Raw genomic sequence first — 27955 nt, 5'->3', positions numbered from 1 at the left:
TACAATAAATATCTAATATTGTCTTTGTTACAATTTTAATAATATAGTCATAGTGTATACTTAAGAAAATTATAAGTACCAAAATTTTTTTTCTGTCTTATGTGGAGCAAATTATGGATGTCCACAGAGTGAAGTAAAATAACATACTTTATCTAGGATAATGGTTATTACCTAATATTGTGTCTTCACACTGGACCAAACACATTGAAAAAACAACATACATATAGGAAAATTAAGAAAACTAAACATAAAAAAGGGCGAATAACCTAATAAGAAGGACGAACCTGGTATGCTGCCACCAATTTATTAATGATCGGTTCTATTTTTGCGACAGCGCTGAACCCACGTTCCACGAGGCAAAATCCAAAGTTTAAGTTGTGGAAAAACCCAAAATTCTTAATGTACTATGACACAAATGACTTATCCAAGCATCAATATTATTATTGCAGGGGATGTCAATCAAGGTACATTTACCTGTCATTCATGTATATTCAGAATCCATTATTTTATTAATGTAAAAAAAAATGTTGTTTTACAAGGTAATATTAGCACATAGCCACTAAATGGTTTTCAGTGAATTTATTTACGAAATTTTGTAATTACTAAGTAAATTACTTGTGAATTTTTTTATAACTGACAGAATTACGTTGTTAATATGTATTTTAATAACCAATGAGTTTCTTTCTTTTAAAATTTAAGTTGATAACAACTGAATATTTAGATTAAACTGGCAATAATGAATACACAGTGACCCTTTGTTTGACAGGACTAGTTCACTAATTGACTTAATGAATTCACTTGACATTTTTATTATTGTTTATAGAATATTAAAGAATTTTATTTTAAATACAATACACAACTACATAGGTACCCGTTTTTACTGTGAATTTGTATGAATCTAGATTAGATGTTCGAAAGGAAACACATTCTTATTTAAGATTTTGTATTCTTGGTAGGTACCTATCTAACTGGATGTCTGATTACTCAGTAATTAGTTCTTAAATACAAAGTGTAAAAAACACATATTTCGAACTAATTCACCGTTGAATTACTTTTTCATTGGTAAATACCACGTAACACTATTTTTCAATACTGCATCGTCTCCATACAAATTGACAATTTTTTTTCCCCGTAAAATTCGATTTTTATCGATTTTCGCTAATTCGAAATCAAATTTTCAGGGTCCCTTGGATTTGGAATTATCGAGGTTATATTGTATCAATAAATATTGTGAAATGTGAGTGTTTTTTATTAAAAACCTTGACTTTAATGTTCACGTAAATGTACTGTAAAGATCTGTCAAAACTATCCGCAGTGAAGAATATATCGGATGTGCCATGCGCTGCAATCTTATGTGCAACTTTTCTCACATACGACTTATTCAGATGCATTTTAAGAATAGTTGCACATACGATTTTGTTAATATCGTATTCATGCTCTCTCAGATTTTTTAAAAAATGCAAGCATACGTTCAGACCGTGGAGAAAAAAAATCCGCTTCGAGTGGTATCATTAACTCATTTTAACCAAAAACTGTACATAGGTCATATTGAATATGCAGCGACGTTATATTAGAAATAAATACGTATGAGATAATTCATGAAACAATAAATTGAAATGAATGAAAAACATTTGAATGGATATAGTTGAATTGATTGGTAATGAAATGAATACATGAATGGATATAGTATGTATTAGTTGATTGCTAGAAAGAATTAATTATCAATGAATTATTTTGGTAATGGATATAAATAAATATGGTATATGAATCAAACATTTTATAAATGAATTATTGATAGTGTCAAAATAATATGTTAGTCGACTGAAAAATATTATAGATGGATATTATAAGTAGTATAATTATGTGAAAGGATTAATGATTATATATGTGAAGCTCTTTATATTTAAATAGCATGAAACACTCAAGATACAGCCATAAACTGGATAAAATCAGGCAAATCCGTGTCTCAATGATAAAAGAGATTAAACAACTAGAGAAAGAAAATGGAATAGTACAAAACTTAAATCTATTATAAGTAAAAGATTAATTAAGCCAGGAAGTCAAACCATTAAAGTAAATCAATATAATTATACAAGTTTTATACTTAAATGTAGCGAATGGGTAAAAGATGTGTGTGAATTATATTTAAAAACTTTTTAATGAGAAATGGTTATCTAAAATGCTTGAATTGTTTTTAGAGTGAGTGAGAAATTAGATTCATTCTTTTTTTGTTAGTTAAATACTGAAGCAAATACAAATTCCTTATTTTGTAGTCTGGATAATGATGTGACAATCAAAATAGTTGTCGACTAATAAACCAATATGTAAAATTTAATATACCTAATAAACTATAGTATTACTTTGTATAATATTTGTATGAAAAGCTTCAGAATAAAGTAACAGTGAGTCGGCATTATCTACTATGAAACACAATATGTTTGAAAGATTTTTTTGTTATAAAAACAACTTCAATACTTTCAGGTATCCTAGAAGCGAATTACAAAATAACACACATCTGTGCTTAAATGTTAATCCCTCGGACGAATATTAAAAACTGAAAATAAAGCTTTCGACCGAAATTTTTTAGTAAATCTAAAATCGCACGGGAGCGTGAAATTACAGCTTTTTGCAATGTTTGCTTACTCAAAAGCATTCCGACTATTCTGAGTACCAACACGTAAAATTTTTATTTACACATCGGTATTAAGATTTTTTTTACTGCAGAAAAAAACTGCCCATTTGAAAATACGCAGTATTTCAGTACGTTTCAGAAAAATAAACAAATTTTTGATGGAATATTGGCGTAAAGAGTATATTTTACGATAGATAGAGCATACTACTGTTGGAAATATCGTGACAGTGTTGTTCAGTCTGTATAACTATCAGTTATTATTACATGGTTTACGTATCGGATAATAATTACTCTTTAGTGTAGTATAGCGCTTAGTAAAATTGTCTCATGGAAAAAAAACGATCAGTTCTTATTTAAATTCGAATTAAATTTTAATTATTTTAAAACTTAGGACTATTGAGAAGGATCCCTTATGTATTGTATTTTCAACAAAGAAAGCAACATTCTAAATAAACAGATACTGAACAAATATTGGATAAATCCAAAAAAAATACTTAAATACTTAAGGGGGAGAGGCATGCCAGCAGAGAACCTAGCGGAATAATACGAAGCTTGCAATTTGAGATATTTTTTGGATAATTTACAATTTCAACTGTATTAATTAATAAATATGTATCTGATAATAATAAAAAGATTTTTTGTTTTTTTTTTTAATTTAAAGATAAACTTACAATTGTAAAAAAATGTACTAACATGTGAATTCGTTGCAGGGTCACATCTTATTAATACATTATATTTTATGGTCATATTTATTATTAAAATTTAGTTTATTAAGTTTTAGATTTTTTGTTGTTTAGATTTTTGACGAATTCATCGTTTTAATATTTTATATATTTATTTTAAAAAACATCGATTTTTTATAAAAATATAAATGTGTATAACTTGAAATTCTTTTTATTTATATCAAATTTTATTTTAGGCATGGTCCCAATATTGAAGTTCAATTCGATATAAATAAATAGGATTTCAAGTTATATACACTTATATTATTATAGAAATCGATGTTTTTTCAAATAAATATAAAAAAATATTAAAACGATGAATTAGTCAAAAATCTAAACGACAAGAAATCTAAAACTTAATGAACTAAATTTTAATAATAAATATGACCATAAAATATAATATAATAATTAGATGTGACCTTGCAACGAATTCACATTTTATTACATTTTTTTACAATTGCAAGTTTATCGTTAAATTTAAAAAAAAAAATCTTTTTAATGTTTTCAGATACATATTATTCATTAATTAATACAGTTTAAATTGTAAATTATCAAAAAAAATCTCAAATTGCAAGCTTCGTATTTTTTCGCTAGGTTCTTTGTTGGCGTGCCTCTCCCCCTTAAGTGTCTATATAAACATCAAGTACATAAAATATAGATTTTTTCAATAATATATTACTGGTAAGATATTACAGTTAATAAATTGCTGAATGATAGTCAAGTGAGAAGTAGTCATAGATAATCCAATATATATATAATATATCAGTAGCGAAGGGTGGAGGTAGACTGTTAATATCCGCCATAAATAGTGCACATGAAACTTTGTTAGTCATACATATTTGTTTCTATTGAACTAATTCTACAATTTACAGATGACATTAGTTAGTTTTTAAAAATCAATTAATCCCTGCCTAAACCAAACCATAAAAGTTTTGGTATATTTTGGGCGATACGACAAAATTCTGCATACTTTTTCATTTATACTTATTTGTTTTCGTTGAATTATGAATACATTTACACATTTATTGTTGGTTCATATTTTTAAAATTCATTAAGCTCTGCCTAAACCAAACAATAATAGATAAAAAAAATTATTCTATCTATAAAATATCTAAAGTTATCTTTGATTAAATTGTATAATTTTAGATATTATGGCTTGGTTTTCGCATGGTTTAATTGAAAAACTAAACAACAACATCTATAAATTGTAGTTTTATATCAATGAAAACAAATACGTATGACTCAGAACGTTTAGTGTGCACTATTTATGGCAGATCTTAACAGCCTACCTCCACCCTTCGCCACTGTAATATATCCAATATCTTATCGCTAAATTGCATGGTATTGACTTTCAGAAACAAGCTGTATTATTAGTTATATATTTTTTTGTAAATGAAATTATACTTAAAACATTGCAGTTCTCTGCTGTTGACAAAATAAGCTAGCAAAATAGTTGGGTATAGTTTTTATTCACATATGCCACCGTTAAGTTATAATAATATTAAATGTAATTTATTGGGAAAGCGATATGTAAAGTGTAGGTTTGCCATCATGAATTTAAAGGTAAGATTACTTTTACTTGAAGGGTATTGTTGAAAAAAAATACATAATATTTTACTAATATTTGGTACATTATTTTACCTACATAGCGTTTTTCAATAAATTTGGTTTTGGTCGGTGACCGATGAAGTAGTTATGGTATGTAGTGTTGCAGCGTGGTAGCTATGATATAATTATTCTAATAATATTTTGACTACATTATTACACAATGAATCTATATTGTGTTGTAATATTTAGAACTTTCGATTATTTTTGGGGATATGCATAATCTATAACATCTTAAGAACGTACGCTATTTGATTGATTATAGAAAGAAATTTTTAATTCAATTCAGCCATACTACTCCACTAGTCTAGCGTATGCAATAAAATAGTGGTGGTAAATATATAAAATGATTAATATTAATATTAATAAGTATAATATAAAAAAATTCTTTTTTAGAACGGGAAACGGAGAAATTTTAGTGTTTTGGCACTGACTTAATTATAATTTATATAGTCAGTAAATATTATGACATTATAAAAATATGAAAGAAAAATGGGTGTAGAGAGATAGTCTGTCCAGAGTTGCTCGGATGAATCGAAGGGAGAGTTTATTTACTAACACAATAATAAAAAAATACAATGGTTAAAACGACAAGAACAAAATTATGACCGAGGATGCTGGTATACTGGTATTACTGACTATATTTAAAGGACTGCGATGTACCGAGATGTAATGATCGAGTGTCAAGTGACGAGTGAGGAGTGACTGTTTACATCGTAGTCCTTCACTATATATACAACTGAATATTCAATACATTATAAGAGTCAATGTTGATCTAGGTTATGATTGAGAAATCTGCTGACACACTATCTAAAGTAGTTCAAGAGGTACGCCGAGAGATCGTGATTCTCGTTGCTGGACGGAGTGAAAAAGAGCTTCAGATAATCCAAGGCAAAACAGACGATGTCGGATAATATGAATAATAAGTATAATATTATTTTGTATATAGGTAAGCATAATATTGAGCTTATCTAATTCAGCCGAGTAAAGAAAGGTGAAGTAGAGAAAAAGATTTCATGATTTTTAAAGACCCGAGATTCGGCAGTTTTTTGCGTTGTCCGGGCTACTTTGTTTACTTTTAATATTGCAGAGATTCGAAAGTGGACATAAAAGGCGGTGCCGTTCCGATGTGTTTTGCAGATGATAACGCATAAAAAAACATACCGGCCCATAAAAGAACCGGTTCGTATTTATTTTTCGCCACCCTCCGCCGGCCGAAGGGTGCAGTGTCGTAAAAAAATACATTTTCTGAAAAAACAAAGTTACTTACTACATACCGTTCCATCTGAAAATTCCGGATGCATAGACTGTCGATTTACGTTATAACAAAATAAGTAAACGTTACATGTTGGTGTTGACCAAAAAACTATTAATTCGTGATGTCACATTACGTTACGTCAAAAAATATGCAAATAGCACAATATGAATTGGAAAATTATTATAAATTTATAGTTAAGTAATATAGATTTTAAATAATAATTTAATAATTAGCTTACCAGTGATTATTTGAATAAATTAACGCATTGCGTATCAAGTATACCTAGTAACATACAGTCAAACTATATCCGTATTTTTATCAATATGGCAATATAATTTATACATTTAAAACACACCCCTTTCTTTATGTTTTAGATATCAAAGTGAACAAAATATAATAAAAGACGTATTTAATACTGCATGTGTTTCGTATTAATTATCAACACGTTAACAATATTCAAAACTATTTTTTTTTATTTTTTTTTCTGATTACCAGGCAAGTATAAACGTCACACGTCTTACGCGCAAATTTTCATTTTATTCCCCATTCGTTAAACACTCAATACCTAATAACGATTGATGATATTCCATGTTTTCCGATAAAAAAAAAACAATTATAATCTTTTACAATAAGTGTAAACGGCAAACATATCATACGCAAGAAGGCAGTATAATATACCAACACATTAATTGTTTTAACAGTTTACGTATTTATCAGATAAAGTCAAATATAGCACTAAAAATTATGTAAAAAACTGAGATAACTATCGACTCAGAATTTATTGTATTAATTATTATTTCCATTTCAGAGTTTAGAGTTTGCTATCAAAATAATGTTTGACGATTTCTTCTGTAGACAGCTGGTTAACCTTAAAAATCTTTTTTATTATAATACAATGGATAAATTCATTTTTTTCAAGAGGTTTAATAATTGTAAATACCTACTATTACGATATGGTTTTTGGAATGGAGAAACTGCGCAAGATTTAAAAAAATGGTTAATAACAATCAATCTCAAAAAATCATAACTATTTTATTACAACGTTTTTCTTAGCTCGTATTCTTATTTGTTCGGTGGTTCTTTGTCCGGTACAAATCTTGCAATCGATTTTTAACTAACTTCTCGACTAGCTAGACATTTGAAACTATTAGAATATATCAGAACACGATGCCAATGCATTTTTTTTTTTAAATATGTTTAGCCATCTTTAAGTAGAATTGAATTCATTTTCAGTTAATTCTATTTTGTATGAAAAGTTATTTCGGAAGAAGTCCGTAATCCAATCCACTATTATTGGTTACTAGGGGCTAGGGTCCTACCAACTAAATTATTCATATATAAGTGCGTTACTATGGAAATCAAAATGACATTTCAGTATTATTTCTAGCAAGTCAAGTTTATATGATTCAACAGAAAATTTAAAAACGTTGTATATAAAAAGTTCTTTTTATTTTGTAATTATTTTGTTATTATTTTTTTTATTTTGCTAGGTATACATAACAGAACACACAACGTTTTTCGTTTTCGGTTAAGAAAGTCATAATGACGTTATTTTTTTAATTTTCTATTTATTATCAAATATGCATATTTACATAATAAAACCAATAGAATTAAAACTTTAAAAAATACTGTAAGATATACAATTTTGAGTTAAAATTATTGTAGAGCAGTAAGTAATTTACAATATTTTGAAACACCACTGGAATTCTATCAATAAACAAACTCTATAGCAAAGTATTGTTTTCCTATAGGCTCTACCGCTGACTTATTCACCGCAATGGCTTATAAAAAGAATATATAAAGAAATTACATCCAATTCTTTTACTTTTTTCGTATTGCAATGGTTGCAATAAAAAATACGGTATACATTATATATGTTGCGACATCATTGATATTTGTTTTATTTCAAAATGAATATATCGTATCATGTCAGGTATGGCAAAGAGGATAATCATTTAACATTTACTAAATTGCCCCTTTTCGGGAATTACGCCGATACCGTTTCTGACAGTCTTATAAGAAGAATAATCCATCATAATATTATTTTAAATTTAAGTAGTCTTATAAACATCTAAAACTAGACATAATAATATGGTAACTAACCAGATGTTCTGCTAGTTAGCCATTTTTGTAATGGTCAAAGCCAGATAACTCAGAAATAATGGGAACTGAAATACATAACGGGTAAGGCGATAGCAGGTAACCGACTCGAGTAAGAAAGAATCAGTTTTAAATTTACATACGATGTATTCTTATACAATTTACGTCGAATACTAAAAACTGCTCTCGGTTTATCCATTTACGCTCATTTAATGTTGGTGTATGACACACACTATTGCACGTACATAATGCGTGCTTCATTTTTGTAGGACACTCACACATGCAAAAACCTGTATCAACATGCGGTGTATTAAATATAGCCTATCGGTATTCTATTTATTATTTGTTCTGTGGTCAAAGCAGTGTATGGTACTGGAAAAGAATGACGAATGTTCGAAATTACCCACACTTGCTGTTACTTATTTGATAATTGCAGATGACGCAAAACGGGGGCTCGTCGAAGGTAGGTCACTTCATGTTAATTCTCTTATTTATAGAAACTGAACGCCGTCTGTTTTGACATAAAATATAATGACATGAAATATAATCCGGTCAACCAAGTTGTTATTTATTTGATTTTTAGAGACCAATTTTTCAATACTGATACACTGGATGCGGGTTTGAGTCCTGGTAGGCATAGTATTTTTTTCAAAAAGATTTTTTCTAGTTGATTTATATAATAACTGAGGTGTTCTCAAATTGTGTATGTTTAATAAATAATATAACATTCTCAAACTTAGTTTTATTAAGTTATTAGTGCAAAGTACGTTATAACTAAAATTATAAGATATCCCATCCCGACAATGGTTAGTAATTGAGGTATTTATCACTTTGATTTGAAATACAAAAGCCGACTTCGAGAATTATCGTAAATTGTAAAGCGCTTCGAAATGAAAAAACTACTAGTTAATTTCATGGTAATTAGATAGGACATACATGGTTTAATTGGTAAACCACTTGGTGTATGCGCATTTGAATTCCACTGGGCGTCGTATTTTCAAAAGATAGGTTTTTAAATAAAAGTAGGCATATTATCATACTATCCGACATATTTTAAAATTATGTATGAAAAATGAGGCCAGTTGTAAAAAATATCAAAATCAATTTTATGAAATTTTCATACTACGAAATTGCAATCTTAATGATACAAAAGGTTGTCAACTGCTGATTTACATATTATTTGCACTGTCTAAGAATTATATTGTTGCAGAAAGAGATTATTTACAATATTCTTTAATTTTATAGGAGTCGAAGCAAAAGGCGGTAATAGTAGAATTAATCCATACAGTCAAATTATAATATGGTACGAGGTAATTTATTGTATAATTGTATTTTCCATGTATTTTCTTTATCTGAATGAGTTAATTTCATTGATTTAATTTTAATTCGTTGTTTTCAATATAAATTCTTCTCTTATCGTAAACCACCATCGCATTAATGCGACTAGGCGTCGCGAATTAATACTACAACACACCACGAACGCTGAGCTATTTTTTTAAAATTTGATATATTAAACCACATACGTAAAATAATATTATACTTATAATAAGTATCCGATAAAAATGGGCGTTTCATTTATCAGTAGAGATAATATTTATTCATATCAATTTGTTAATACCTACTTTGTAAGTATAATAAAAAATATAATTAAATAAAAAAACATGATTTTCAAAAATATTAAAAATATACAATATATTATAAAATATTCTAGAAAAAAAGTTGAACCGATTGGGACTCGAATTGCCGTCTTTCGCTTTCTGGGAGAATGTTTTCACTAGCTATAGATATATCTATGATTATTATAGATTTTTTCGTATAAATACAAGGTACCTACTTTTAATTATATATTAGAAAGTGTAAGAAGTAAGTCCTACTTTGTTCTACATTTTTGTCCAATATGTATGTTTTATAATATAAAAGCATGCCTTTTTATAATACAAAATGTAACATTCTTCAGCATAACGTTATGAAACTGATTTTATAGCTCTAAATATCTATAAACATCATTAATTTAACAGAATTTAGATTAGAAATGGTAGATTTGACGCTAATTATGAACGAGAGAATACATCACATTTGTTTTCGCTATAGAACGAAATATGCTTTCAAAAATGATAATATTATTTTTTCTTCATTTAACTGCCGCATATAAGCAGTGCATAGTTTTTCTACCCCCGCTGGGTGTCAGTGTTTTGTACCTATGAATAATGTAATATTTACGAACGTTTAATTATAACAATTAGTAATATCATACAGTACCCACAGACATTGAAGATATTGGAAGTCGAATCTTGGAAAAACAAACCTAAATCCTATGAAATGGTACAAAATTATTATCATCCAGAAATCTTATTATATTAAATTATTATTGTATGTAAGATATAAGTATGTACGGCATGTCTAGTTTCATATTAAACTTTATTAACAAATTAAAAAATAGTGTAATGAGTTCTATTTATAATTTTCCACATGAAGGAGCGGAGATTTTACAAACCTAAGATGCGCTCCGGTGCAATCCCGTTAAGTTCGATCGCTGGCAGTAATATAAGATATTTGTTTTAACAATAAAATGACGAATGTAATTTTATATTTTTTGATTATTTATCACTGTGTAAATCACTCAATTTTTGTCAACGTGATTATAAAGTATATCGCCATGTCAGTATAATGCCAACGCAATTTAAAATATTATGTAGTGTCAAGATACCTTATCGGTGTTAAAGGGTTTCATGATATTTACAAAAAATATAAATTATTAAATAAGGATTTTTTGTTTTTTTTTTTCATTTTTTTTCCATTTATATATTTATAGGATGGTTTTTATTTACTTATAACATAGAAACACATTGAGCCCACGTTGATCATCAGTTATAGTATGTTTTAGTTATAAAATAGAAATACTTCCGGTTTTTGTATTCATTCCAAGCTCATAGAGATTAATCAACAATAACAGAGAATACTTAAACGGTACATAAAATATATAAATAACAAGACTCGCTCGATCAAATAACCAGATGAACTTTCCAAAGGAACAGTTCAGTTCAGGTAGGCATCACATTTCAAACTAGATACCACACTTATCACAATCGTAATATGTCTACATAGCGCTTGCGATGTCTAGTCAATGGGTCGCGCACTCTTTGGGTCTCTTTTCGAAGTTATGTCTGCTATATATTTTAATATTATTTAAATGCTTATTATTGTTATATTATATAAATCAATAATTTATTTGAAGTACCTATTAATAATTAAAAAACAAAAAACAATATTTATAGTATTATTTAGCTTTAACTAAATTATTATTTTGTAAGTTGGCTGATTAGAGTTGAAATATATAACATGAGCGTTTGACATATGTGTGTTTGTTTATCTAATTATTTTGAAACACAACACGGACACGGAACTTTATGAATTTGACATAATAATAATACTAATATTTGGAATGTATACATTTTTTTAGAATGACAGATGTGGATGAAAATATTAAAGATTTCTATAAACGCATCCGCAATGCAAAATATAGAGCATAACAGTTCGTTGTACGCTTCAGCTAGTAGAGAAGATTTTCTCCAACATATTGTTTGATTAAATGGTATTTTATCTGAAAGATTTAATTATTGACTTATGTTAATATTGTACTGAGTCACCAGTAAATACCGCAGTACAAATTATACAATCACCACTTCCTTGCATTTGATAGCGTCCACAAAAACGTTTAGCACTTAGCTCGTGTTCTTATCGCGAATGAATAATAATGAATTGGGCTATAATACAGAGTGACCAAAATAATAAGTTAAATGTAATTAATTAAATTTTATTACATTATCATTTATACTAAAAAAATCATGTATTTTTGGATTTAAAATATTTAACTTCTGATCACCATTTTGACTATTTACGTAATTATAAAATATGTTATTACAAAATTGTTAATCTGCGACAGTACCTCTGTATGTCCCATATAATATTCTTATAGCTAAACTATTTATGTACATCTACGTTATATAAGTATACACATTAAATTAAGTCTGAGTATACAGAACATGTGAATTTTCTACGCACACGATTTAAACATACGTTTATGGTTTTAAAAATGGACGTTTCAACCACTTGCCAACACTCGACTGCAGGCTCTCCATTTATTCTATTAAAAGTGCTAAGAAAGTAATGCTTTGCCGAAAATAAGAAATTTATTTGGTTAGATTGTTTAGAACATTATTTTCGACTTCGTAAAACTGCGCGAGCAATAGTAATTTCGTAATAAAGTTACAAAATTTTTTGATTATCATTTACGTATATATTGCTGTATGGCGTAGCAGTATAACAATAGCAACATACAGTCTATAGTAATATTATAATAATATGTAGTCATATATACACATATATGTGGCTAAAAGTGGAGGAAGGCTGTTACGATCCGATATAAATAATATATACTAAACTTTGTCAGTCAAGTGTATTTGTTTTATTTTAACTAAGACACAGTATTACTTCTTAGTTTTAAAATCTACCTAATCCAAGCCAGAGTTAGATAATAGTCAAAAATATTAACTTATCGATTTAAAAGTATAAATAAATACTAGTATCAGTAACAAAATTAATGATGTTCGTCTGTGAGGAATATCAAATTTTCGGTCGCCAATACTAACTGTTGGCTGCCCTAAGCACAATGATATGTGAGTATATGGCAATACATTGTTTATATTTGATATAATATTATATTTGAGGCGTCTAATTCCAAAAAGCGATAAGTCCACATTTGGTCAAAATCGAGAAAAAAATACACACATATTCTTTGTATAATTTTACACAATATGTATTGATCTATAAATTCCAAAACGCGACATAACCCTACGAAAAAAAATATTTTAAGTCTCGATATATTACAAAAAGCGCCAAGTCCGTGTTTCATATTATTTAAAGCTTGGTTGATTTCGCGCGTGTTTAAGTCAACCAATAAGGGAACGTTCAATATTGAAAAGGGCGTCTTCCATGCTGTAGCATCTGGTAAACTCATGACAGTACCACGGATATATCTGCCTTATGCGGAGTAAATTAAAAAGTGAGCTACAAATAGCGCTACGTCCAATTTTATTTTGCCTATATTTATAACATTTAAGAGTTTATCGGCTGAAACAAATTGCCATTTGGTTCTAATTTCGATATAGAATACAACGGAAAAAATAATCTCACGTTAAAACAAATATTTGAAGCTTGAAACATAAAAACGTTGTTTCCCGAAAATATTGAAATGTGGACTTGTCGCTTTTTGTAATTAGACGCCTCATTTAACTCAGTTCTACGAACATAATAATAATCACAGCGAGCAAAACTGACACGTGCTTTATAATACGTAATCATTGTAGGCGGTGTTTTTGATTTCTTAAAAAAAATAATATCACTTAAATTTCCAAAAGAAAGAATATATTTAGCATTATCATTTATTAATCATTAAACACTCATAGTATATTTTGATTAATTTAGTGGTGGAGCTAAGTACATTCGATAAATAGTGTAGTAAAATATGAGTTAAGTGTACGGCGTAGACCCTCTACGATATTACCGTAGATCTAGTAGTATTTGATAAATTGTAATAGTAGCCAGTAGTTGTATTTCATATACCTTATATTAAAGCCTATCCTAGTAATTTAGTGTGTACGGATAAGCTCTGTTGGTGAAGGTTTAATTTAATTACATAATACATACCTAGTGAAATTAATAATATCAAGTTTTCAATCACAAAACAAATGAAAATTCACATATTATATGATTCGACATCGCCGTTTAATGGTTGATACAAAATATATTTAAATATTTACAAGATAAAAATAACTGTTTATATACGACGTTTTTAAATTTTCTGTTGAATCATATAAAATTGACAATTCTGTGTATTAATAAATCGTCTCTGTTCTGGCAGAACACACTAACTGGAGAATACTAGTTTTGAGTAATTTGACTTTGAAGTTGTTAAAATGTTTGAAATGGTCTATCATGCGAGTTTATTAAGTAATCGTAAAAACGATGACTTTAAAATAAAGACTGTTTATTTATTAAGAAGGTTTCCAGATGGTGAATTTTGAAATAAGGAACATTTTGTTATAACTAATTCAATAGGTACCTATGTCATTTTTTAGAATTAGTGTCTTCTGCCAGAACAGTGACAAAATATAATACTGAAATGTCATTTTGACATTTCATATTGATTTCCATAGTAACGCACATATATATTAATAATTTAGTTGCTAGGACCCCCTTAGCAAACAATAATAGTGTTTTACTTTTTACGATTTTTTTCCGAAATAACTTTCCATACAAAACAGAACTCGATTGGATGAATGATGAACTGAATGATGAATGATGAACTGGTGAAGAAAATGAATTTAATTCTGCTTAAAGATTGCTAAAGGTATTAAAAGAATGCATTGTAATCGTGTTCTGATATATCCTAAATAAATAAATAAATAAAATAAAATAAAAAAAGCCTTTTTATTTCTTACAGATAAAAAAGTAAATGACAGTGAATTGACTATATCTAATGTATACATAACCTATAATTATATCTGTTATGTATATATATATATCTATGTATGTTTTTTATATTTTTGTATATTACATTATATTAAGATTTTTATTTTGTATATAATACTGATAAATAATGTTTAAATTTATATTGTACATATTTTTGTATTTGTAACTTAAATAATATTTTGGTTTGTTTGTTTGTTTGGTTTGTAAGAACCCCTCTTCAGGTGAAGGCCTCCTCCAAAGAAAGAAGTCCACTGGGCTCTGGGATTTGTTTGTTTATTAGTTTGTTGTATTGCGTGGTTGTATTTTCCTTTGGAGGGTTGTGGTCATGTGATATATTCTAAAAGTTTCAAATGTCTAGCTAGTCGGGAAGTTAGTTAGAAATCTTCAATCATCCAATACATATCTTGGACAAACACAAACAAAATTATACAGAAAAAACAAGAATACGAGCTAATAAAAACGTCGTAAAATAGGAGTAAAGTCTAAATATTAGACATGTGGATGTAAAATTCATATTTAAAACGTTATTAATAAGACAAATTATTAAATTTGTTATACGTATGTTAAATAAGTCAGCATTTACTTTGTGGAATTCTACTTAGATAAAGTATGATAAATTCTACAGATTGATTTATTTGTCAACATCTATATCGATTAATAGTCTTTCTAGGATCGATAATAGTGTGAAAATCAAAATATTTACCGACTGTAGAATTTAATATAGCCAATAATATTATTTTGCATCTGCAAATCATTTCGTATTTAAAATTAATTTATAGCATCACAGTTTTAAGGTTCTTTAAGGTTATAAGCGTATTTTTTTTCAGTTCTCTGGCAGACAAAATATTATTTTTTTATTGCTAACACTTGGAAAAGTTCCTATGTGTTTATAATAATATGCCAAAATGTTTATAATACTATGAATCCCTTTAATTGTACATCAAAGTCTGTTGTTATGAGTATTATAAATAATAAATAAAAAAATGATATTATCACAAATCAAAGTGACAGTAAAACGATAAGGAACTAGCTGATTCAATCAATGTGTATATCCAAAACCAGGGAATTTCCCTTTTTATTGCCATCCCCAAAATAGGCTTTGAGCAAATAGCTAGCAATCAATCATCAAAAAAGTGTGTTAACACACTTCTTATATTTTATGGGTTCGTCTTATGGGGTACATATAACGTTAAACAATCAATATAAAGGGAAGAATGGTTTTGTCAGTTTATTGAACCGATGCTGACTAAGTTACTATAACGGTTAATAAAATTGAGTTTTTATTTTAAATAAGTCAAGCCAAGTATCACAATATATATATATATTATACACACATATACGTAAATGGAATGAAGTTCTGAGCAAGTATCTGTTTAGTGTGGAGGATGCCGTATATAACGGGTCTAATAATCATCAAATGTTTTGGAAGAAAACGGTATTTTTGAAAGATCCGTATAGTATAAAATCACGTAAATGCAGTTAATGTTACAAGGTAAAGGTCCAAAAGGTAAAGGGTAGTGACCTTCCCAGGATGTAATGACCTAAGTCCGAATTACGATTATTTTCCGAAATCGGCACGCCGTAGGATGATACGACCTCGTATTAGCCAGACGCCGTGAAACGACAGATACAGCTTGTCTTCTCGGAAAACATCCAAAATACTCAGGCAGTAAATTTTATTATAATAATACATTCTCAAAGCTAGTTTTTACATACTATATATTATGAAATCAGTGTTATTTTTAACGAAACTGAAGGTAAATCTTTGTTATGAGACTACCAGTAGTAGTTTTAGCCTGATTCATAAAAGGGGGACAATTTATTTGATGCTCAATATTAATACAAACAAGAGTACGTGATGTGATATTGTCGATAAACAGATAAAATGGCAATGTACTAAATATGTTGTTCGACAAGTGGATAACCGTTGGTGTTATGCAGTGGTATCTAAGGGGCACTAAACGCTCACTGAAATGCCCTAAAACTTGCCAGATAGACGAATTCATAAAGTTTAGGGTCCGAGAAAAGCTACGGAAGCCAAAAAAAGCCTTAATCCAGCAGTGGATCAACTCTGGCTGATAATGATAATATATATACATATATTTATATATAGCACGTTATATATTATTTAATAAAAATACTTCAATACTATAATATAAGTATGTATATTACTAAACATCGAAATGAGCGAATAAAATTGTAAAATACCGTAGCTCCATCAACGAGGATATCTGGCGATATCACTACTATTGAGAGTTTTATAAGCTCTATGATAAACCTGACATTAACAGAATTATAAAATTATAAAAATTTAACGACTGAAATGGGTTGACCATGTCCCACAATGATAAAGAATCGACGAGACGTCTAACGTTTAGTGGACTACTAGACAGACTACAGCTTCAGTGGTTTAATGGCATACAGAAAAACTTGAGAGGGCTGAGAGTCATAACTGTGGAAGGAAAGCAGAAGAAGAAGTAGAAAAATAAAAGTTTGATGTGGTTTAAATCAACTGTGGGAAGTAGTGTCACAAATGCAGGTACATGAAAACCAGATAGTCAGTTGTATATCCAAAAACACTCTCAGGACAATGTAAATTAATTACTCAAAAAGCGAATGAATTGGCACTAAAAGAGATAATACGTTAGGAAAAAAATCTGTGCTTAACTCTGTAAAACCAGACACAGATGTACATATATATTACTAAGTAAATATTAGTGAAAGACAAACAAGTCTTCGCCAATTACTGCTGTGACATTTACGGTAACAAATTGAAAGAGACATTATGCTCTGTGAGAAAAACGTTAAGTCGCAAAAAATAATATAATATGAGCGTAAATATTGTAATAAAACAGTTACCATTAATTTTTATCCAAGGTGTAGTAATGAAACTGAATATTATATAACACAGAACACACAATGAGTGTATGAAAGGTTATTATTTTGCATTCATTCATATTATTAAATACGTTAGAACAATCATTGATTTTATCAAAGTATTATTATTATTAACTTTTGACATATAATTAGTAATACGAGTATATGTATGACTTTTGTAATGACATTACCATGGGTAAACATATAGGTACGAGTATATTTCACTCGTGATTACTTGTAATATCCGGTTTGGAATGGTTTCTTAACATTATTTTAATACTGAAGTCGTTTATATTAGTCATTTGTGTGTTTATAGAAGTTATTATGATATAATAAATGACATTTATTTCTATAATTATAACAGAATTTACTTCCATCGTATATTATATATATGAAGCGTCTAGTTTCAAAAGCCCCTAAAACGATTTTAGGTAGTTTTTAGAAAAATGAGAAAAAATCATATCTATTAAATCTCTGAACTTTGTATATTTATTTTTTAATTCGTTACATTCTAAAGAGTATTTTGGCTTTTCATTTGAGGGGTATTTGAAAAGCACACCCAACCATTTCAGCGAGTTTTGAAATTTACCCTAATTTTTGATCATACATATTGACGGTTTTTGGCATTTTTTAAAGTTCAATCTTTGGCCATCATATTTATAGGAAACAAAAATATCCATCTAAATACATGATATCTAACTCCAAAATTTTCAAAAACCGTTTAAGGGGCTTTTGAAACTAGGCGCTTCAATAATAATAATAATAATAATGCTGTGAACACTGAAATATAATTATCAATTTATATCTTAGTTTGGTTATTAAAAAGCGCTTCGGAGAGTATTGTACGAGTCATTAGTTAATACATTCTCTGCTGACCAGTTATTTTAATGACCACATTTAAATATCATGTTAATTATATCTAATAGTCAATTACTGCAAACGCGCCAGTAGCGTTGTTAGCACTAAATGAGTTATGTCGCAATTAGATAGAGCGCCTATAGATTGTGGTCAATGTGCTTGGGCGCGAATCCCGAGAGACGCAGATTCGATTCTTGCTGGATGTCGTATTAATACAATATGTAATATGTTGCAAAGACTAGAAGTTAAGATACTCAAATGTATCACAGACAAAATCTTTAGGAATTAACAGGAAATAGACCAATACAAGAAATTTGAAAATTTTAAGGTGAGGTCAAACGGAAAAATATGAGCGATTGGGCAACACTATTTAATCTATTATGAAAATAATTAAAATGACTGATATCACCAAGAAACTGTCACGGAATTAGCTTGTGATCCACTTAATGAATATGAGATGTAAAAAAATACATGGGTAATAATGAGAAGGTAAATTACTAATATATTTTATATTACATAATATTCACACATATTTAAGATGCATCGCTAAATATAGGTATATCAAATCTGTATACAAATAGAAAACTACAGAAGATCCAAAATAGTGATTTTTTGCGCATTACACATTTGGTATTTAGCCCATTGGAGACAATTAGCGAAAATTTGACGCCACTGTTGACCAAATAATTTTGAACAATAGGCGTCGATTTGGCGCCGCTTGTCCTTAGTACAAATATTTTTTAATATTTCTTAGAACCCTACAAATTTACTTACACACTATAACTATAAAACAGTATAAATCGAAATGTTTTAATACTTACACAAGTTTTCAAAAATACTGAAATTAAACATTAAAAGCAGCTTTAGTAAACTTTTGTCTAAATTACTACAACATGTTATCTAGCTGTTGGTCCACTTTTTTTTTTACTTATAAATCTGTTTTCAATAGGTTGACTATATATAACCTATATCCTCTATTTTGTGTTGTTTATAGTTTTTAGGTAGTATATTTTTTTTAGTTTTTGGTTGATTGTAATTGCTTAAAGGTCTTCTTTAAATTTCTCTTAAAATACTTCATTATTAAATACATTATGAGTGAAAATTACATTTTAATACAGTAATAACTCTTTTTTTTTACCAAATTTGGACATATTGTAGATTACCTGTATGTAGATATGTATTTCCGGTTAGTCCGTTGATCATAATAACATAGACGTGGCAAAAAAGTTGCAAATTAAAAAAAATATCATGGCATCCACCACACGGATGGTGATAACAAAAATTATCCCTCAAAAGTATATTAAAATGTTTTAAAATAGAAAATGACATTCAAGATTAAATGGAGTGTAACAATACTATATTATTATGGTATATACAATACTATTATATTATTAACGCGCGGCATAAGCGTTGGACTACAAAGCCGTGGGTCCCAGGTTCGAATCCTGGGTCTGGCAAGTACAAAAATTGTTTTTCAATTTGTGTGTGTCAGGGTATGGACCTAATAGGTTGAGCAAGTGGCTGACATCCATTTCTCGTAAAAAAAAACAAAATCTGTCAATACAAACCTCCACTCTGTGGAGGCCCATATGATCCTATCAGGATCGGACATGGTCGAAAAAAAAAAAAAAAAAGACATAGTCAGTCAATTGAATTTTGTTTATAATATTTTACATTACCCATTTTTTTCAGATGACCCAAAATTGTCTTTTGTTGAAACAACTGACCTATCTATCAATTCTCCAAGCGCCTATGGTACTGTAGAAAATTTAACAAAGCCTGATAAGAATAGACTAGTTTTTGATGAAAGTGTTTTATCATGAGACGATATGACAGGTTATTATTAGTAAAAAGAACACCAATTAGGACTTAACGCATCGTGCCCTTGATCATCAAGCCGAGGGATCATATTCTAATATCTAAATTAAAAATAAGCATGCATGTTCTTTATGTCTCATAAACTATCTCCAAGAAGTGGACATATGACGAACCCCGACTAACATGTTACCAAATTTAATAACTAAAAATACACTAATTTAGGGTCATATACCATATTGAATAATACACTGAATAAAACTACTGTAATACTTTTAAGAGATTGACGTATTACTATTGAAAAAAGCTAAGTATTTTCACAACCATTTTATTATTCGTCGAAATTATTCTGCGTTCATAACAATATGTAAACAACAAAAAAAATAACAAAAAACACAGCTTTGGGCTTTCGGTTATTCCTACATATTTTCAAAAAGCAGTAGATTAAATTGTAAATAATGAGAAAACCTTTTCTATTTTTATTTAACAAATATATTTCACTGAGATAACAGTATTAATTTGTACGCAAAGTTGTATATAATATAATATAATATGGAATGTATTATAATATTATTAAAGTAAGCATATTTTTTAATCGGATCGAATAACAGAATTCGTCGCTATAGGATTGGTTTCCCGAATATCCGTTTTGTCGAAATCTACCTTTTAATGCAGAATTGGACTAGAACCATCCCTTTCTTTAAATAACTTTGTAATAGTAATGAATAACAATTTAAATATCTCCATGAATTTAAATATAGGATTATGAAATTTGTTTTTCGTCTCCTGAACATTTGGTTTATTCGGGAAACCAATCCTACAGCGACGAGATGTTTCTTTATACCTTTTCGTTGATCCATCACAAATTCATTATATTATGTTGTTTAATGCTTACTATAAATACTCAATATGCTATTACCGCACTATAAGTATCCGTCAAACTATTATTAGAGTATCATTATATTTTATTTCACGACCCGATTCAAATAGACGATTCCTTTATGGTTATATTTTTAAAATTTAGCGTTAATGTGTATGTTTAATACTCATATCCCTGTCTCGGTCTCTATTACATATTTTCGTTTATTTTTTTCTGGTGCGTTAGAAACAATTCAAGTCAATATTATAATGTAATACTTATTGGTATGTAATGATATTCTTTATTTAAATTTGTATTGAGTTTTAAAACAAAAGTTTACATTCTTGAATAACACAGTTAAATAAATTGGTTTCTGTTTCATAGAGTGATTAATCATTGTTTTTATTTGAATTTAATGAAAATCTACATTCTAATAAATAAATAACTACTTCTAAATATTATATTATAAAGATAATTTATTCTGGTGTACACTGAAAAGTTAATAATAAATACATTAGGTAAAGGTTGCCCCACATGCCTTGCGTTGTTCAAATATTATTATTATGAGTCGGAGGGAAATGGCTTGAATAATTCTAAGTGTTTTCTTTATTAAGTCTTTCTTTAGCTCTTAGTATTCCTCTCGCATTGAAAGACATTTGATTTATATCCCCCGTTCACTTCATTTTAATATGCAAGCCAAGGCTTTCCTTTCTTATATAACTTATTGTAAATACAATGCCACGTATTTCATTATTAATAACATTATATAATATTGAATTGTTTTATTATATTATTTTAAAATACTTCAAAAGCAATATATTACACTATATACCTACAGAACTAATGAATTTCAAATTGACATTTTTCAAAAAATATATACATTTAGAACGATTACTAGGATTCTACAACAGTTGAAGAAACTATTCGCTATAGATTACTAGTTATTTATATTTTTGTAAGGTAGAATAATAGTGTAAAAAGATTAGGTAGAATGTTATCAACAATTATTATATTAATTAAAAAAAATATTTCACGACCGCCAGTGAGCTTTAAAATAAAACTCAAGTATCGTCATAAAAATTGTTTATTTGAATACATACATCTCACCAATTTATTTAATAAATAAAAATTACAGGAGGTCTTCTGAGAATTACATTTTACTGTGTTTTCCTGTACATATTACAAGCCACACAAAGTGACGGAAATAATTTAGGATTTAGTAAGAATCATAGTCAGCTGAGAGTGCATTATTTTTCTGCAGTTTATTATTATGAATCTTATATTTAAAAAAAAAATACTATAACAATATAATAACATGAAGTCTGTAGCAACTAATTGTCTTTCCTGTGAAAAGTATCTTAAACATATCTGAGTAAATAATTACATATTTTGATACATAAATCATATTTATTTTAAATTCTCTTGTTTAAAACAAACTGTGAAAAATTTTCCGATTTATGATGAAAACAATTAAATTATTAGTTAAATAATTAAGTATTTAGATTGATCGCTAAGTGAGTTAACTGAGGTTACATTATATTTTACATAAGTGTATTTTATACAGTTTTAACCGTTATATGAATTTGAATCATCTGTCTAATCAATCACAATAATATACTCATATTATGTTCTCTGTAAACTTTCAGTAGGTAAGACGTAAAATTTTTTGAAAAATTAATTAAACTAAGTAAAATAATTTTGATAACAATGTTCTGTCACAATTTTCTTTATTCGGCTTATTTGCATTATTACACATTAATTGTGAAACATATTAAGTGTGATATTATTCTACGTATTATTACAAAGCTATTTTTTGTATTAATATATTGAAACTAAATTATATTATACCAACTGTGGGTACTAAATGGAAATTAATTACAAAAGTATAAATAGTTTTGTAATTTTCCAAGGGACTCCATTTTAGCTACCCAGGTTTCACCTCTGGGTATCTATTGGCTTTAGACTACAACAAGATTTATATAATATATAGAAGTTATTAAATATAATTATTATATTTTTCATAGTGTTAATATTTTCGATTGACTTGTTTCTTTTTAAATACGTTTACAATTAATATACATATCAAAGAAATATCAATATTTTTTAATAATAATAAAGGATCATTTGAGAACTATACGTTATTTACAAAATGTTTAAAACCGTTATGTATTATTTAAAAGCACATGTTTAACTTTCTAACCGATGCTCTCAACTTGGATACAGGTGCATTTGTACTGAAGTCAAAAACTCAAATTAGTGCATTAATTTAAAAAGTTAATATTAAGTATAATAGTATTTAAACTTTTATTTTAAAGAAATACATATGTTGGTTACTGTGTTTCAGTTATAATAAAATTGAGTTGCCCTAAAGCGTTTCATTTAAAAGTGAGTTTTTCCAGACGCAAAAAAGCATGGTATCTTTAATAATCTTGAAAACAGAATGCGAGCTTTTATGGGAAATTTGCTCAAGGTATAACAATAAACTGTGTACGTGAGTTATACTAACCATTTGAAAGCAGGTAGTGGCTGTGTGTTAGTACAAGAAATTTTCCTTTTCTCGCGAAAGCTTTTAAAAGGAGCCGCTACGCCGAGCCACCGAGTTTTAACACAGCCTCCAAATAATGAGCTTTATTATTAAACACCATATCTATTGATGCGTTTAAAAATACATTAATACTACTACAAATTATTGAATACAAATTATTTCACTGATATCAAATCTCAGGCGTCGTTGAAAAACAAATTAAACACTACGAAGTAGAATATTTGTTACATTAATTATACATAGTTTTATTTATTATTTTTTCACTGATTAAAATGTCACTTTATGTTTTTTAGTTGACTTAATTTTTTATTAATAGTATTAGTAAGTAGTAGAAAAAATATTATAATTATCTAAAACGTTTACTTTTGTAGAAAAATGTATATTCATTATAATTTCGCGAGTAAACCATTTTACCTTGGACCATTTTTTTATGATTGTTTTTTTTTTAATTTAAGCACTTTTAAGTGGTTGTTTATATTTTTTGTCGTGAGAGACTATTTTCTTGGAAATTCAGATAAAATTCTACGAATACAGTGTCTCATCACTGTAGTAATAAAACATCACGTTTTTTACGCGCAGGTGACAGGGTGCACCTCGGAAAATACCATTTCATCACAGAGCACTTTTCCCAACATAGCCTCGGCTAATTTCCCATGACGTCCGACTCTTTGATTGGCAGTTTTTCCCACAGACGTGCCGCAATCACGTTATGCATCAAACGTAAAAAAAAAACTCGTAACACCGAAGTAAACAAACATGGATTTCTGCTTCGCAACAGATGACAGCAAAGCGACTCGCCCCACTCAAACGAATAAATCCTTTCAAACAGCGGTCGAACTAAACACTCGCGCGTATAAATTCCCGATTATCTTTCGCAGAAAAAATGGCAGCACACCGAGACTACGCTAGTCTTGCATTGCAACAAGTGAATGCCTGTTTTTTTTACTCACTTCGAGTGGTCTTATTCTATACGCCTGACATCCTGGCTATTACGGCCTTAGTCACATGTAAGTTTCCACCGTCGGGAGCAGCACACGCGGCGTACAAGAGGGACATAAACATCTAGCTGTCATTCTCTACGAAAAACGGTCGGTAACGCAGGTCTGTAGCCTTACCGACCGGGACGTATCATTTTCGCGCCCCACCCCTCCGCGCGGTCGATATGAAACTCGGAGCGAACCATTTACGAAACATTCTAATCGTATTATTGTATTACATTTTCGACAGCATACATCACACTTACCTATTATCTTTACACTTATGATTCAACATATATATAGAACGATTCGTTTACATTTTATCCTGAATCATTTACTAATCGTATACAACTATTAAAGGAAAAAATAAAACTTGACAGTAAAAATATTTGAATATGAATTTGACTTTAAAATTGACTTTAAAATTATATAATATTAATTCACTTACAAAATCTTTAATTAAAATTAAAATCACATTTTATTTTTATAAAACTGTGGAAAATTATTGACAGATGGCATATTTTATTTTTATCTATTTAGAATATTTTGATACTTACAATAATTAGTTTGTGTTATAATCAACAATTATTATTTTTTTTTATTTTTTCTCTTAATAGTAAGAAAATAAATGATACTTTCTAAAAGTAATAATACAACTATTGTTTTCAAATTAATTTTTTTTTATTTAAAGAATAATAACGACGATTTAAGAATGTACCATTCTCTTTTGAATATTATACTTATTTTTAAATGGCAACCTAATGTGGGTTTAAGACCAATTTAATTAAAATTAATACTTATGTATGTTTCGGACGTTATTTACGTACTGTGTAGCTATGAGATTATTGACACTATGTTCGTTATTTCATATTTTTATTTATTCATGTTTATAATAAACTACAGACCGATTTTGTTTTATGATTAATGAATGATTATAATATTCATTTAACTAATATTATTAACACTTGAAAAAAAATAAAAAAATAACTATTTATATAAAATGAATAATTTTGTAAGATAGGCACACGCCAATTAACCAGAGTTTGCATATTATTGCATATATTTAATATACTCTAATATATATTTAACGAAAACTTTGAATAAAATAAATACACTAAAATATTGACACATCGATTATAGACAAAAGTGTGTATGTTGATATTATTTCAATGGTTTACGTAAGTCTAAAAGGGCGGTTACTACTTACACAAAAGTTTGTATCGAGGAAAAGGCAAATAATATTTTCCTCCAGCAAGAGGTGGCGCTTGCAGAGCGGGGAAACATGTTTATTTTTCCAACGAATATTACAAAAGTTTACGCGGTTCATATATATATTTATACATATATGTGTGTGTATATTATATTATGAAAGCATACCGTTAGTGACTTGAATGCTAGATTGTGTGTGAGTGATAACATTATTAGATAATCGAAAGCATTTTTATATTAGAGGTTAATAAATGTTATTGCCTATTTAATGCCATTATAGAGATAAGTGCGTATTTTTTTTTTGTAGAAAAGACATAATTTTGAAAAGCCTTAAAAACATACAGAGATAGGTATTAGAAAAAAATCTAGAAATTAAGCTGGACCTAGTGGAAGTGATTAATGCGAATTACTTATTTTGTATAATTACATTTTAACTGAGATACCTATTTCAAATTACACTAATCAGAAGACAATCTGCTTTGTGATCAATTGAGCTAAATGACATTACTATAATAAGTATTACAGGTGTCTCGTGCTAACTAAATGTCTATTATTGACATTGATTATTGTACTTAGGAATAATAATAATTATCAAATAAGAGATATACTTTATATACTTGGATTTAATTGATTTTTAAAAACTAACCAACACCATCTGTAAATTGCAGTATTAGTTCAATAAAAACAAATACTTATGACTAACACAGTTTAATGTGCTCTATTAATGGCGGATATTAATAGCCTACCTCCACCAAATAGTGCACACTAAACTTTATTGGTCAAACATATTTGTTTTTATTGAGATAAGACTACAATATATATATATATATTATATATATATTGTGTTAGTTAGTTTTTAAGATTCAACTAAACAATGCCTAATCCAAGCTATAATTTTAGATATTTTGTAGATATATTCACCAACAACACATATTGTTGAAACAACATATATTGTTGATCGATTATGGTTTGATTAGGCAGGTATTAAAGAATTTAAAAAAAAAACTTACCAACACCATCTATAATATCTTTACTTAATTCAACGAAATTATGCACTATTTTTGTCGGATCGCCCATAGCATATATTCTATTATGGTTTGGCTTAGGCATAGTTCAATTAAATTTTAAAATCTAACAGTACTATCTGAAAATTTATTCTTAGTTCAATGAAAACAAATAAGTACGACTGAAAAAGTTTAGTGTGCACCATGCATGTCGAATCCTAACAGCCTACCTTCACCCCTCGGCACTGGTATACATGTATGAATGCATGACTATGCACGTATGTATACACGTGTAGATGTGTATATGTATATATAATATAAATAAAACATAAGATATAGAATAGGATGCTATGCCACTGTTGTGAATGAGAAATGTTGATAAACAGAAATTAAGATATTGACATTTGTGTATACCCTCTCGCTCTGTCACAACAGCCCAATAGTATCAATATGTAATCCATATCTTCGACTTCAAGTATAGACAACCGTTTCAAAGATGAGTATATTGCCCGAAATAGGTGTCAACGTAGATGATTCAATTAAAATAGAATTAATGAAAATAGCTTTGTTTCAAAACTATTATAGTGCATATTTACAATAATCATAAACCTCTTTATTGTATGTAGATATTTTAAATTAGAATATACTTGTCTACTTGCCGGTTCAAGTGATTAAGTACATAATTATTATAATACCTGAAAACTATGTATACTCAAACAGAGCAGAAAACTTTCGGTCGTATATTTACTACCCCTGAGTATTGCATGTAACATTTAAATCAAAGTTGTTTTTGCGATTCGGGTTTTGCCAATGACATTAATATGGACGAAACATCTGGAACTTGAACTGGAACTCACTTTTTTGTCGGGTCTGCCGAATGGCATAATCTGTTCTAACGCCATTACAATAAAGGTGATATTGCTATAAATTCCCGATGCATGATATCGCATAATGGAAATTGCG

At 28.5% G+C, this 27955-nt stretch overlaps 1 protein-coding gene across 1 annotated transcript in view; it reads right to left on the bottom strand.

Annotated features, from left to right (window-relative positions):
• The window catches only part of rsh (Rap GTPase activating protein radish), a 350955-nt gene that overhangs the window by 289064 nt on the left and 33936 nt on the right, over positions 1 to 27955 (bottom strand). The gene's annotated exons all lie outside the window — the stretch shown is intronic.

This window comes from Rhyacophila brunnea, unplaced genomic scaffold (assembly GCF_057557595.1).
Source record: "Rhyacophila brunnea isolate RB1 unplaced genomic scaffold, BYU_Rbru_1.0 scaffold_21, whole genome shotgun sequence".
Taxonomy (NCBI): domain Eukaryota; kingdom Metazoa; phylum Arthropoda; class Insecta; order Trichoptera; family Rhyacophilidae; genus Rhyacophila; species Rhyacophila brunnea.
Note: the sequence above shows the minus strand (reverse complement) of the source record. Positions and strands in the feature narration are given on the sequence as shown.